Source organism: Lissotriton helveticus, chromosome 4_1, assembly GCF_964261635.1.
Source record: "Lissotriton helveticus chromosome 4_1, aLisHel1.1, whole genome shotgun sequence".
NCBI lineage: Eukaryota > Metazoa > Chordata > Amphibia > Caudata > Salamandridae > Lissotriton > Lissotriton helveticus.
Window position 1 is genome coordinate 2064369086 of NC_136063.1, and position 12940 is coordinate 2064382025.

The 12940-nt window shown below is 39.4% G+C and overlaps 1 protein-coding gene across 3 annotated transcripts in view; it reads left to right on the forward strand.

The window, feature by feature from the left end:
* GRIA3 (glutamate ionotropic receptor AMPA type subunit 3) overlaps positions 1 to 12940 on the forward strand; it is a 1208798-nt gene that overhangs the window by 894117 nt on the left and 301741 nt on the right. The window lies entirely within an intron of this gene.

Consider the following 12940-nt stretch of genomic DNA (forward strand, 5'->3'; position numbering starts at 1 on the left):
ATTTTACGGTCATCTGCTTGGTGCATATAACACATTGATGATTCGTTGAAAAAACGAATTGCTTAAAAACCACATGCAACAGCACTTTAACAGCCATTTTCATGCCTGCTATTGCTTATGTCGGCACATTTGGGTTTTAAGTTTCATTTTTATTTCGTGTTTTGCATGGGGTTCGTTTCTTTTGCTATTTTTCATCCTTCCATCCTTCATCCATCCCTCATGGCATTCATGCCGAGTGTACACTTGTCTCCATGTGCTTGTCCTATTGATGACGTGTGTTTTACGTAATGTTATTCTTTAATCAATGTCTCTGGCACAACAAGTGGGAATTTGGGAGAAGAAAAGATGTCTTTGTGAATTAAAACTCTCTTGGTGCGCCTAATTGCCCCGTTGGTCCTACAGTCTGACCGGCCAGAAGTGTTTCTAATAGATGCTGTAGCACGAATGTGTTTTTGAACTGGAGATTCCACCGGGTGATGACGCTCTGAAAACATTCTGGCACATATACCACTTCTATTGATTACTGTCCTGTGCAGTGATGGATCTCTGAGACAGCTTTACTGAGCCAGCAGAGGGACGGGAGAATAATGTTCACACAAGCACACCAAGGCGTGCTCAAAGCAAACTCTTTCTTCAGTTTTATTTACAATTACCAGCCTTTTAAAGTAAATTTGATGCATACTTTGAGGTATGTCTCTGACTGGTAATAACATGCTGCCGTTTCCCTATAAATATGTATTAATGTTGAGTGGGGTATAAACGTTTCCCTGGCATATTTATTGATTTATGCATGTCAGCGGTTTTATATATACTAAACCGGTCATTAATTGCACAGAGGCGATTTAGCAAGAGAGCTCGAGGGAGGAGGTCTACACAGGTGTGGACTACAGAGGCAGCTGCAGAAGGATCTTATGATTGAAATGACATAGGGTAGTAAGGAAAGAAGTGGGATCTATTAAATTTATTTTAATCATGTTTTTGTTCATAAAGTATAACTACTCGCTAGGATTCAATCAGGATTCAAAGCGCATTACATCAAAGCACGCAACTAAAATAACATTTAAGATAAAATACATAACACTCAAGTCTATCAGGTCTACAATTGAGTTGGCCATCTAGTCCAGGGTTTCTGCTTTGCATTCTGGGCCTTGAAGTCCTGGGTTTATAATATATTGTAAGCAGGAATATAAGTTTTAGAACATAAAGCAAACACCTAGGATATAAAGCAACTCATGTATGAATCTGGGGAACTTCGGTGCTCTGAAAATGTTGCAGCAAAATAATCACATGCAACAAATACACAAAGAAAACTATGTGCTTTGCTCTGCAGTGCGACAGTAGCATTTTCGGCCTAAATATTACAAAATAGCGCCTACTGCATTCAAATCAATGACTTAAATCAATGACTTGTTCATGCCTACATGAACATAAACTGAAGTTGTTTAAGGTAGTGAGGGCGGGGTGAATTGTTTTTTTTATTCTGCAGTAGGCGGGAGCATTTTAGGGACAAGTTTCCGCCTGCCGTGGATGAATAAAAGGCGACAACTTCAAGGAAGACACAAAATGCAGAGAAACCACATTTGTAGGAGTGTGTCTGTGGTTCAGGCCAGTCGTTCTTCCTAAGCCACGCTTTTCTGGCCATGGAGAACTCCATCGAACTAAACAAAATGTCCAAAGTCTGCTTGTTTATCTGGTTCGCCTGCAGAGTGCGTTTTTGGCAGTTTTATGCAGCATTGTACGATCAGCCCACAGGCTGATTGAAATATTGGTTACATTTTGACATTTTCGCGATTCTTGACATTTTTATGCCCACCTCTAATATTGGCGAAACTGTGCAAGGCAAATCGCGTATCAAGGTTTTTTGAAATTGTGTGTCCTGATGGCATAATCTTTCAATCTTCGAAATCAGCCCCCCCACCCCCCATTTTATAGATGTAGCCCCTATTTCTGCCCAGTATTTGTGCGTCTGTCCTGAAATTTAGATTCTGTAGAAATTAGTGCTCTTAAAATGCTGTTGCCTGTCTGTTTAGCAAGTTTAAAAGACCGATAAATAAGTTTCGGGACATCACATGGAAAGCTGCAGGCATTTCTGTTCTTCCTCCAAAACCATAGGCAGTAAAGTCTATGTCTTACTACTGTGGCTGATGCCTCGAAAATGTATTTCTTATGAATATTGTAATGTGAGCATCGATAGAAATAGGCTTTCATTAGGGCAGTTCAGCATTGATCTCAGTAGGGTAGAGGGATGCTATATTTTCAGGATAGCCACTGATTATGTGAATGACACTCAGATTAATTATATGTAAAATCATCTCGTGGGCATCCTGAAAATCGGGCAAAGTTTCCGCCCTGGTAGACCAAAGTTGGCAACCCTGGTACAACAATCAAAACAGAAGCGCATAGAACATCTGGTAAAAGTATCTAAGCAGGGCACATGAATGTATGCACTGTTTCATGTTGACATGCTAATTTAACAGCTTTCGAGTTTTTCAGCACCAGATGTGGCTTGACATACATTACCAAACAAACCTCTCTTTTCATGCTGCATGCAGTTTGTGGTTCTCCTTGACCATACCAAATCTTTGCACTGTATTATATCTCTGGACTTTAGAAATGGCATCCTTTGCACATGTTACCATTGTTTGTGAATTTTATTGCCACATTAAGCTTAAGTACTTACCAACATTGGTCAAACATAATGGTGCCATAGTTGAAAATGGTGTCATCAATAAAAAAACAAAATACAGACAATAAGGACTCTTTAAAAACACAAGACACTATTCCTGTGCAGTACCATGACGCACATGCTAATAGCAAAACACACTGTCATCTAAAAAGCAAGAAAAATGCCATTTTCAGGTCATTAAGTTGTACCAATACTGTTAGGAATAGGGTTATTGATTTGGCCTGGAAGTTGCCCCTATGAAGTGGAGTAGCAACAAAAACTTCGGAAAGTTAAGGGAACTGGTTTGTCTGGCTATCTGCACCAATTGAAGTGCCAATACTGGGCAGATTGGTCCGAATCTTCTATGTAGCAGAACCTTGACATGGAGATTAACGATCACTGATCAATAGATAATAGTGGAGGATTGGAAAATATTGAGAAATTTGGTGTGGATAACCGGTTGTATGGATTTAGACCACATATGAAGTGAGCTCATCAGGACTCTAAGTGAAGGCTTTTTGATGTACTCGGATTAGAGAATTGGATATTTATACCAATTGTGCCCTGAAGAAGTCTATTTTTAGGGACGAAATGCGTTGGCTGTCTTCACTGTATACGTATGACGTTTTTAAGAAAAGCAAAGAAAGTGAAGATATGAATCATTCCATGAATTTGAATAGGACTTTTTGTTCAAATTACAATATTGGTGTGGTGCATCTCTATTCTTTGTATCAATGTAATCGACATTCACAGTTACGTTACAATAAGGAATCTGACATTTTCAGTGCAAAAACAGCTTTGCCTATTATTTGGAAGCGAAATGTAAAAATTGGTCTTCCAGGTGGCTTTGTTTAAGTCCATGTCACATTTGATGTGTCTTGCACCATCATTGCCCATATTATTGTTGACTATCTAATAGCTCAAATGCACCAATTTATTTTCAAACTTGATTTAAAGTTTTAGGAAAGGGCACATGCAATTGGGAACTTTTTAGCAGGACTGAAATGCGAGAATTACAAATATTCTTTAGAGTCCTAAGTACCAATCAGAGTACCAATCAGGCATCGAAGTTAAAATGACTTTGTTGTACGACTTGTAGTATGAAAATAAAGACGCACATTGCAAGAAACGCACATTGCAGGAAACGCATCTTATTTTACCTTGTAGTTTTACCTTAATCTCTCCTCAATGTCAATGATCATATCATTTATAAAGTACCACCTCACAGTGTATTTTCTCTATGCACTTAATCATAGATGTTTTCGTTAACCAACTCAAATAAAATAATTTAAATGTATTGACCTTGAAAGGGCAAAGCCGGCTGACTCAGTCATAAACTAAACATGTAATTTGAATAAGACAAATAGCAGGTAGTAGGCACAGTGAGCTAACTTACTGACTAGTGTTGCACTTGGGGCACTTTAAAAGAAGGGTGCTCCAAAGACAGCCGTTGCATTGCACTGCCACTGGCACATTGTAAGCCCGTATAGCTCCCTCTTGCAGCTCATGGGCACCCCAGACCTGGCTAATTCTACTGAGGTAGAAATGTTATGCCAGTTATCAATTCTGTCATCCATCTAAAGGATTCATATGCACATAAGCCCGCTCTTTCACAGGCTGGGCGATATTCCCTGGGCAATAAGTTATAATTATTTACCAGTACAGACTTTATCTTTGACAATGCAAAACAGTGATTGAATCATGAATCAATGCATTTGTATAAAAGTTTAATCTAATTTATTGTTGTACTTTTCATATTCCACAGTTAGGCTGGCCAATCAGCTGTCATACGGATGGACAGATTTCTCATGTGCGAGGGACATGTGATATGTTTAAAACTTGGAGACTTCGGGATTTGGCCACACTGGTTGAGGCTTTAGTTATCTCATTTCATGATTCCTTTACTACCATTTGCAAATTATTGAAAACTAAAGGCCGCCATAAAACATTTGAGGAATATGAAGCAAAATGGACAATCCTATATTCCTCTGAACCTGGTCACATTCTTATACTTTCAATGGTTCCTATGGATTAATTTATAACAATTTTGAGACAATTGTCTCAGCATTGGCACTGTCTGTATTTAAATAGCATGAAATCAAAGCAAACATCAGAGAGCAACAATTGGTTAATTTGTCCAAAATAGTAAACTGGAACCTGAAATTTAAATCTATTACAGTTTCATATTTTCTCAAATACATACTTGATTAAAAGTGCTACAGTGGTGGATAAAGTGACAGTGAGTTCTCAGAGTATGAAAACTTGTAGCATATAATAGTACCAAATAATAAAGACGTACAAAATGATAACAAGGTGTTAGATTAGGACAACCTAACTCAAGCGCAAAAAATGACCTCTTGCCATAGTCCAGACAATAAAATATTGTATGGGGGAGTTACATATATGGAGGAGGCTTCAGTTGGACAACATATCCAACCACACTTAGCACAGCACCTTTAATGGATATGTAAGTGATATCAACTATGCTCTGCCATGTCATATATCTGAGTCAAATAAGGGGTAGTATTGCAACTGCATGTTCATTGCATGTTATCAAATAGTCCTAAATGCCTGAAAAAAAATTGACCAAAACAATCAAAATTATGCTACAAAACTCAGACCAGCGCCAAATTGTGGTGGCGAGATGAGAATCACTTGCCAACAGTACCCTTTCTGCTAAAAGCAATACATAGCAGGCAGTGTGATCTTTGTGGGACCACTGGAATGCTACAGGCTTGATGTAAAGTGAAGCCCTTATGGTGCAGCTCTTCTGCAATTTTTTTAAATTGTTATCAAAAGTAAGATGCACCTAGGAAGAATGCCAGTGAACGGAGTATTGGCAGCGCAGTTATGAACAAAGCAGTAAATCAACTTTGTATTTGTATTTGTAGTTGAATTTATAAGGCGCGCAGCTACCCACATGGGGTCTCCCGGCCTTATGTTATAAGATCAAATTCCAACTCTCATCTGTAGAGGAAATAAAAGGAGGATGAACAGGTCATATGTGATCAGTCAGTGCCAATAAAGCCATTAAAATTAATTGTCACTGTTTGAACAGAGCAAGCATCAAGAGTAACATCACTTACTTGTGAATGTTTGGCAGCACTAAGGGTGCCGTGCTTTCATTTTGGGACTGTAGATGTAAGGGGTTGAGGGTGCTTCTCCCAGGACAAGGGAACACAGTAACACATCATCCAAGATGGCTGCGTCAGGGAGGAATGCGTTAAACTCAGAGACACTACACATTTGTCAAAAACGTAAACAGACTACCTGAATTTTGTTTTTTAAACGAATAGTTTTCTTTGAGGATAAATTACTTAATTGTGGCAAATTTAGGAAGCAAAACGTTTGCAAATATTTTGTGAGGCAGACATACTGAAAACATGGATGAACACAGAGTGGGCACCATGTTTGTTTAGCCTGTTTGGAGTTTTTTTTTCCAATAATACACATGGAGTTTTTTTTCCTTCATGTAAAGAGAACTGTTTATCTGCTTTTCCTTGCTCTATCCACCATGGATTCCATCACTGACCCAGGCAGGGAAATTCAATGGTGGTAACCTTGCCTTATATAGGAATGGGCTGTCGCCACTGTGACCTGCAGACCGTTTGGCAAACTGATCTTCACCGGTGGAGCCACCTGAGCCCACACTTTTAGAAACCTATAGAAACTGAGGAGCCTACCTGACTATAAATGAGGCAGAGGAACACCGTGATTGGCATGGCAGCAGCCCTGCCAATACCTGACAGAGCTCCACCCCGCTACACTCCAAAAGTAGTAGAGGCCAATAGTAGTTAATTCACAAAGGCTACACTGTAGAAGAATAGAATAGAAAAAAGAAAATAATTTCCTAAAGCTAGATTAGATCAGATATGCATGAACATTCCACCATGCCACATAGAGATGGTGGAGTTTATGTCACATATCTTTTACACATAACAGGCTTATCCCATGCCAGAGGCAACTGCTTAAGAGGTAAAAAATTAAGAAAAAATACATCAATGAGAATCTATGGAGGACTTTCTGCCACCGGCTTACCAACAATAGTAGATGGAAATGCCCATCAATAAAAACTTTCAACTGGCTAATGAGTCTGTTTTAATATGAATTAAAACTATTACACAATAGAAAGGTTTAGTTGCCTTAATAGGGGTGATGTTTCGAGCTAAGTTCTAAAAATTGACATATTGTAGTATTCATATTGTGCTACTTTGTTGTATCTGACAAACTGTGTTTGTTTCTTTGCTAACATGTTGACATTTAACCCCATGCTTCCTGTTACATCTTCTATTAAGGTATGTAATGGAGTATTTCCTCTACTGCATGTTTGAGTACTGTTGATGTGGTGTATGTATATATACATTCAGTGTATGTTTTGAAACAGATTAGATGCAGAAGATATGGAATATGCATTGTGTCAATCTGCTTGGAACTGCTAATAAATGATGTCCAGTGCTTAATTTAAATTGGTTGCTGATGGGGCCAACCGGCACTAATTTCACACAGATAAAGAGAGAAAAAACACACAGAGAAGGAAGAAGGAAAATAATTGATAAAAGGGAAAAAGCAGGGCTGAAACGAGCCTGAAAGAGTGGGATAAAGAGACAGGGAGTGCCTGGTGGTGGATCAAAAATGCATGAGATGGGATCAAGACTATTCAGCCTTGCTAATCAGCACCCCTCATATTTCCAGTGCCTGCCGTGAGATTCAGAGTACAAGCTATGGCCCCATCACTTTTTTATTTTACAAATTAAGCACTGATGACGTCCAAAATATTAAAACGTCTGATTGATTGAAAATCCGACACCACATTACTACCATCTGATTCAACCTTGCTTTGTATTACACCCTGCTATTTATCCACAATTTACAGGGGTAAGAACCTCAGATTGCTCTGATCTTCCACTCTTTTCATTTCTTTTCCTCTGATTCTCTCAGAAGTCTCCAAATGTTTCACCAACCCTCACTTTGACTCCGGCTTCTCAAATACAACTGCTTTCCTGCCTCTGAACAGCCACATCACTTATAGTTGATCTCAAAGACCCAAATCGTATTAATTGATTTTAAACCATTTTGAACCTCCCCTACTTTTTGCTTTTCTCCTGCCTGTTTGTGATTAAACTGTGTAAGTTTGTCTGCATTATAACCTTAAATCACCCAACATTGCTTCCGCTCTTTCAAAATTTGTCCATTTTTAAATCTCACAAATTGACACATATTTCAGTAAGCAATTCACAGGTGCCCATTGCCACCTCTTTTCAATCGGTACTTGGAGGGATTTTTTGATATATACATTCCTGCATATGTAACATTCATTCTCTCACACATAGCTACAAAGTTTCCTTCTCCATTCTCAACAAACTGTGACCATTCAATTTACCGCTAAATAACCCAATCCTCCCCATATCAAAATGAGGATATTTTAACACACTTTCCATAGGCATTCACGTTCAATACCTTACTACATTACATTCATGCGAAAATATATCCACATGTCATTTATATTCTGCCAGCCCTATACTACTCATTCAACCTCCTTATCCACCTCAATCACAACCACCGGATCACTTTTCAATCAACAAACGTTTTATTACATGTCACTCTCAATAATTAATGTGTCATTGCACCTAGTACATTGAGGGTAGAAATACAAGAAACAGACCACACTTGTCATTGAATCAAAAGTGTAGGACACTGGGGACTCTATTTACAATGGAAATTCTATTCACCCTGATTGGGTTAAAATGAAGGACAAATGTTAAAGAAGCATACATACCACAATAATCAATGAAAATGGCAATACAACAAATTGCAGTGCTACACCAAAACCCTACTTTTAAATAATGCATGCTATTTGAGATTACTAATAGATAGTAGAGACCATAATTCTTATACAATTCAAGCGACACACTGGTAATAGAGCTACTTTAATAATGGAAAGACTCAAAGAATACTTGCAAACATGTAACAATTACTTCCTGATCATGAACACGACATTTTAAAATGGAGGATTGCAATCACTTTTTAGAGGCTTGCAAACCATAAAGTTCACAATCATACTGTTAGTAACACACATATTCAACAGTAACTCAGCATAGGAAACAGATGAAAATGTCCAGAAAGATAAGCCTATCTCCTGGATTATGTTTTGGTTTTATTGGTTCCTTAAAATGTGAATATCTGGCAAACTGGGGTTAAGTGACTCAGCACCTCCACACTCAGCGGGATCCCAAATTTGAGTAAGTAGCAGGCTATATAGGCTGATAGACAGTCTATAACGGTTCGAGAAGAAACTCAAAAGCAATCTTTTTAACGTGTAGCCCCCAGTTGGTGTCTGTCCTCCCTCTGCCAGCACCGGGACACTCTGTTGAGGAGCCGTGCGCTTTATAAACAGTTTTAACATTAGATAACATACAATAGGGCTCCAAGTTGGCGGAGGACTTCTGTACACAAGCTGGGTCAACAGTTGTCAAATCTAAAAGATAGGGCAGGGAGAAATGTGCAGGTACGGCTAACCAGCACCTTCAGTAGATGTTTCTTGAGGAAGCCATTCATCTCTGTCTGATAAAGGGAAGGAAAGTCTTCTAGGTGCTCTCTCTGCATCACTGGGTTTCTGCGGTGTCCAGGCAGACATGATGAGAAGCAGCAAAGTGGTAGGCTAATAGAACTTCTTTGTGTCCTATTTGACCTACGGGCTCGTTCTCATCTGATACAAAATTGGGGGGTCCACAGAGTCGTGGGGTGCGGATTTCTAAGCCTTTGATGCAAGGACTAAGTTCAATACAACAACATTCAATCAAAAATCCAGTTGGATTGCAGCGCTAACACAAGTCCACTATGCAGTCTTGCACATGCCTTGTTTTCAGGTTACTATCAGCCCCTCAGGGAGACAGTGGCAATCCAAACAGTCTTTTATTGAGGAATAACACAATCAAAGATAGCACTAAGAAATGGGGATATGTAGCTTAAAATGTTTATTTTAAGATCCTCAGTCAAGTGTATAAAATATGTATGGGAGCTACACAGATTGCAAAAATAAAAGTAGTTAAGTATGTAACTGTCAGCGAAAACAAAATAAATGTTTCTAACATTCCTAGTGAGTTTCTGGCATCCTAACTCCCTAACACCCAAAACTATTTCTACGTGCTTTACTAAACCTTAGCTAATGTATTAAAGAGCAAACCTGCACTTTGAATGTTAGAGTTCCTTAGGATAGATCCCACAGCATACCTTTGAATAGCTGACTTAAGCCAGTTCTTCTAGAAATCTCAGAGTTTTGCTGTAGAAGCAGAATATGTGCTATCACTGAAGGACCCCTTTATTTATGATCTCTGGAATCAACTTTCAGATTGAGAGTGGTCAGCTCGACAATCTGTTGTGACCTCTGTCGATAATTATGGTGCCAAGACCCCTCCTAATCTGTGGTCAACTCCTGGGGTTTAGGTACAGTTTGACCACAGATTGTGTCTCATTTTATCAACAAAAAAAAGTTTGGAGACACTAAGACTACTGTGAGACCCAACTAGCAAGGTGTGAAATATATCAGCTCCATCCACATGTTGACATAAAGCCTTCATCTTTGTAAACAATAATAATAATAATAATAATAATCTTTATTGATTGGTTTAAAAAACCATTTACAATTTAAAACATGACAAACATTGAATATTAGAAATGACTGTGATAAGAGTTTTAAAACAATTAATTTAAAATGACTTAAAATTTGGGGGGCCATTAAGATCTGATAATGTTCTGATACAGTACACCACTCTGGATTTCTTGTAGTCTCTGATTTGGATGTTGTGTCTGTTAACACGGCCGCTCTGCTATGGTGGAGAGAGTTTGGATGGGAGTGTGACTTCAAGAAATGTTGACGCTTTATGGACAAATTTCGAAAGCCCGATGTTTAGCTTACTGTTGTCAGGGTTGAGAGCGGCCATTATTGCTTGGCCTCGCAACAGTGACCGTCTGGTTGCGAGCAGTGCAGGGCATGCACAGACGATATATTCCATTGTTTCAGAATGGTAGCCACACAATCTGCATTCCGTACTACTACCCGGCCGGCGCCATTCCGGGAGGTTCTTCAGAAAGGGCCATTCTCCCATCCTCAAGGCCATAAACTTGTGTTTTCAATAAAGTGCGTATGTGCTTGACAGGTAGAGCGGCTGAATACCCACTTTAAAATTGGCGATTACAGCCCAGGCGTGTCTCCTCTTTGAGAGTATTGCCCTGTCCGAGTGAAAGGACCACAATCTAATGTTATTTTTTATGGCGGACTTTAGCACCGGGAGAGATGGATTTATATCCCAGAGCTCTTTTGCACCTAGTAACTGTAGGCTGTAATCCAGGAGTTGCCGATGCTTGTGGTTGGTCTGATTTTTCTGTATTTCCTGCCAGAGTCGGGCCTCCAAGGAACTCTCCCGGGCGTGGCGCAGTCTATGACACAGTTTAACGAATGCACCTGCCTCCACTCCATTTTTGGGGTCATCTTGTCTTGCTATGGCTGCACCCATTAAAGTAAACAAAAACCAGGTCACCCTACAGAGCGGCCAGCCATGATGATATCAGCATTTCTGCATCTGCTCTAGGAACTTCACACTTTCTAATAGAGATAAAGGAACACTGACAGAAGGCATGTAATGAAACAGACTATCTAAATTAGAACTGTAGCAGTGTTCTCCGGGGGAATTGGCCAAAAGTCAGTTGCATGTTCTATAAAGACCACAACAGCATGGTCCATGTTGGTTTGTGTTTAGGATGGTGTTTGATAAGCTGGAGGTGAATTCCAGCTTTTTATTCGGTCTCTGGCAGTTTGGCAGCAGCCCATTGCCAATTACTCAGTGCATTGTAAACAATTCGATAACACAACCAACTACGTTGGGGCAGAGTTTGTCTCCTAAGAGATGTTTCTTGAAATAGCAATTGTGGTGGCTACTACCTATGTACAGCTGACCAGGCCCAGCTTTTAATTGCCTGCCATAGTGAGATCAGCGGCGGCCGGTGCAGGTAAGCGCTATGGGGAGGGCGGGAAGCCGATAGAGGATGGAATAGGATTATTATTTTTATTTAATGTTCCCTATTTTATTCGTTTGTCAACTTCCCCCCTTCCCTGCCCGTCCCTACCCCGCCTCACGCGCTTACCTTCACCGGCCGCTGCTGAGTGAGACCCTTTGTATACTCGGGAGAGGAAGAAGTAGGGGGTTGACTTTCTTTTTTTACTCTGTGGCCAGCATCCGTCTCTAGCTTTCAAACTCACAAATAGAAAGACGTTTTTGTTAGCCAAGGGTAGTTCTAGCTACAGGTGCATCACTAGCGATTACAAACTATTTCCTGTCCTTACATACTTAATGTTCATAACCATTATTACAAAATCAATGCACATAAAGTTGTCATGCATTTCCTATCATATTCAAAAATAGAAATTAAAGTTCTCCCATCTTCTGAAGGCAAGTGGACTAGAATATCATTCGTATCTTGAAGTAAAGAGCTTTTTGGCTAATTTAGCCGCCACATATTTGATTGCAATTCATGGGAATGGCCAAAACAGGATGTTGTTCTTTAAATGGCATTGGAAGTGAATTTCCTAAATCTACGGACTTGTTAATAACCTTCAATAGGAGTGAATCACAATTACATAATTGTGTGCCCTGATAAAGTCCGGAGCAATTAGTAATTTGGAACTAAAACAACTTTGTCTTCATCATAGAAACATAATTTCAAAACCGGGAACTGTTTACATTTATGCATTGTGAATAGCACTTCAGTTGTTTTGGATAGATCAAACCACCTTGAAACATATTGTGGAATGATAAAAGGATCATTCATTCGGAAGGGTATGTTTGGATAGTTTGAATTATTAGTGAGTCATTCAGGTTGATAAGGGGATATGAATAATTAGAGATTTCCCCCACTGTAGAATAGCTGGGAGGATTTTAATTGTAATCTTTTTTTATGTATACGTTGGCTCTGAACTTTCCTTGGTTACAATGATTCAATAACACCAAAGGGAGAATATTTACTATGTCCTCATTTAAGAAGAACCATATTGGGAAGATTTTTTACACAAATGTATGCCTCACTCCTGAGTGCAGCTACTGCTCCCCAAAACACATTAATGCTGCCAGAAGCCAAAGCCTGCTCAAAGGGAGTTGGGGAGATATACCGCTCATACTACATGGAGTGGAGACCAATTGAACGTCTCTCCAATTGCAGGCAAAACCAAAGGTGTTTCTGAGGGGTGCTATATTACTAATTTTGAGGGGTCCTTCTGGATCA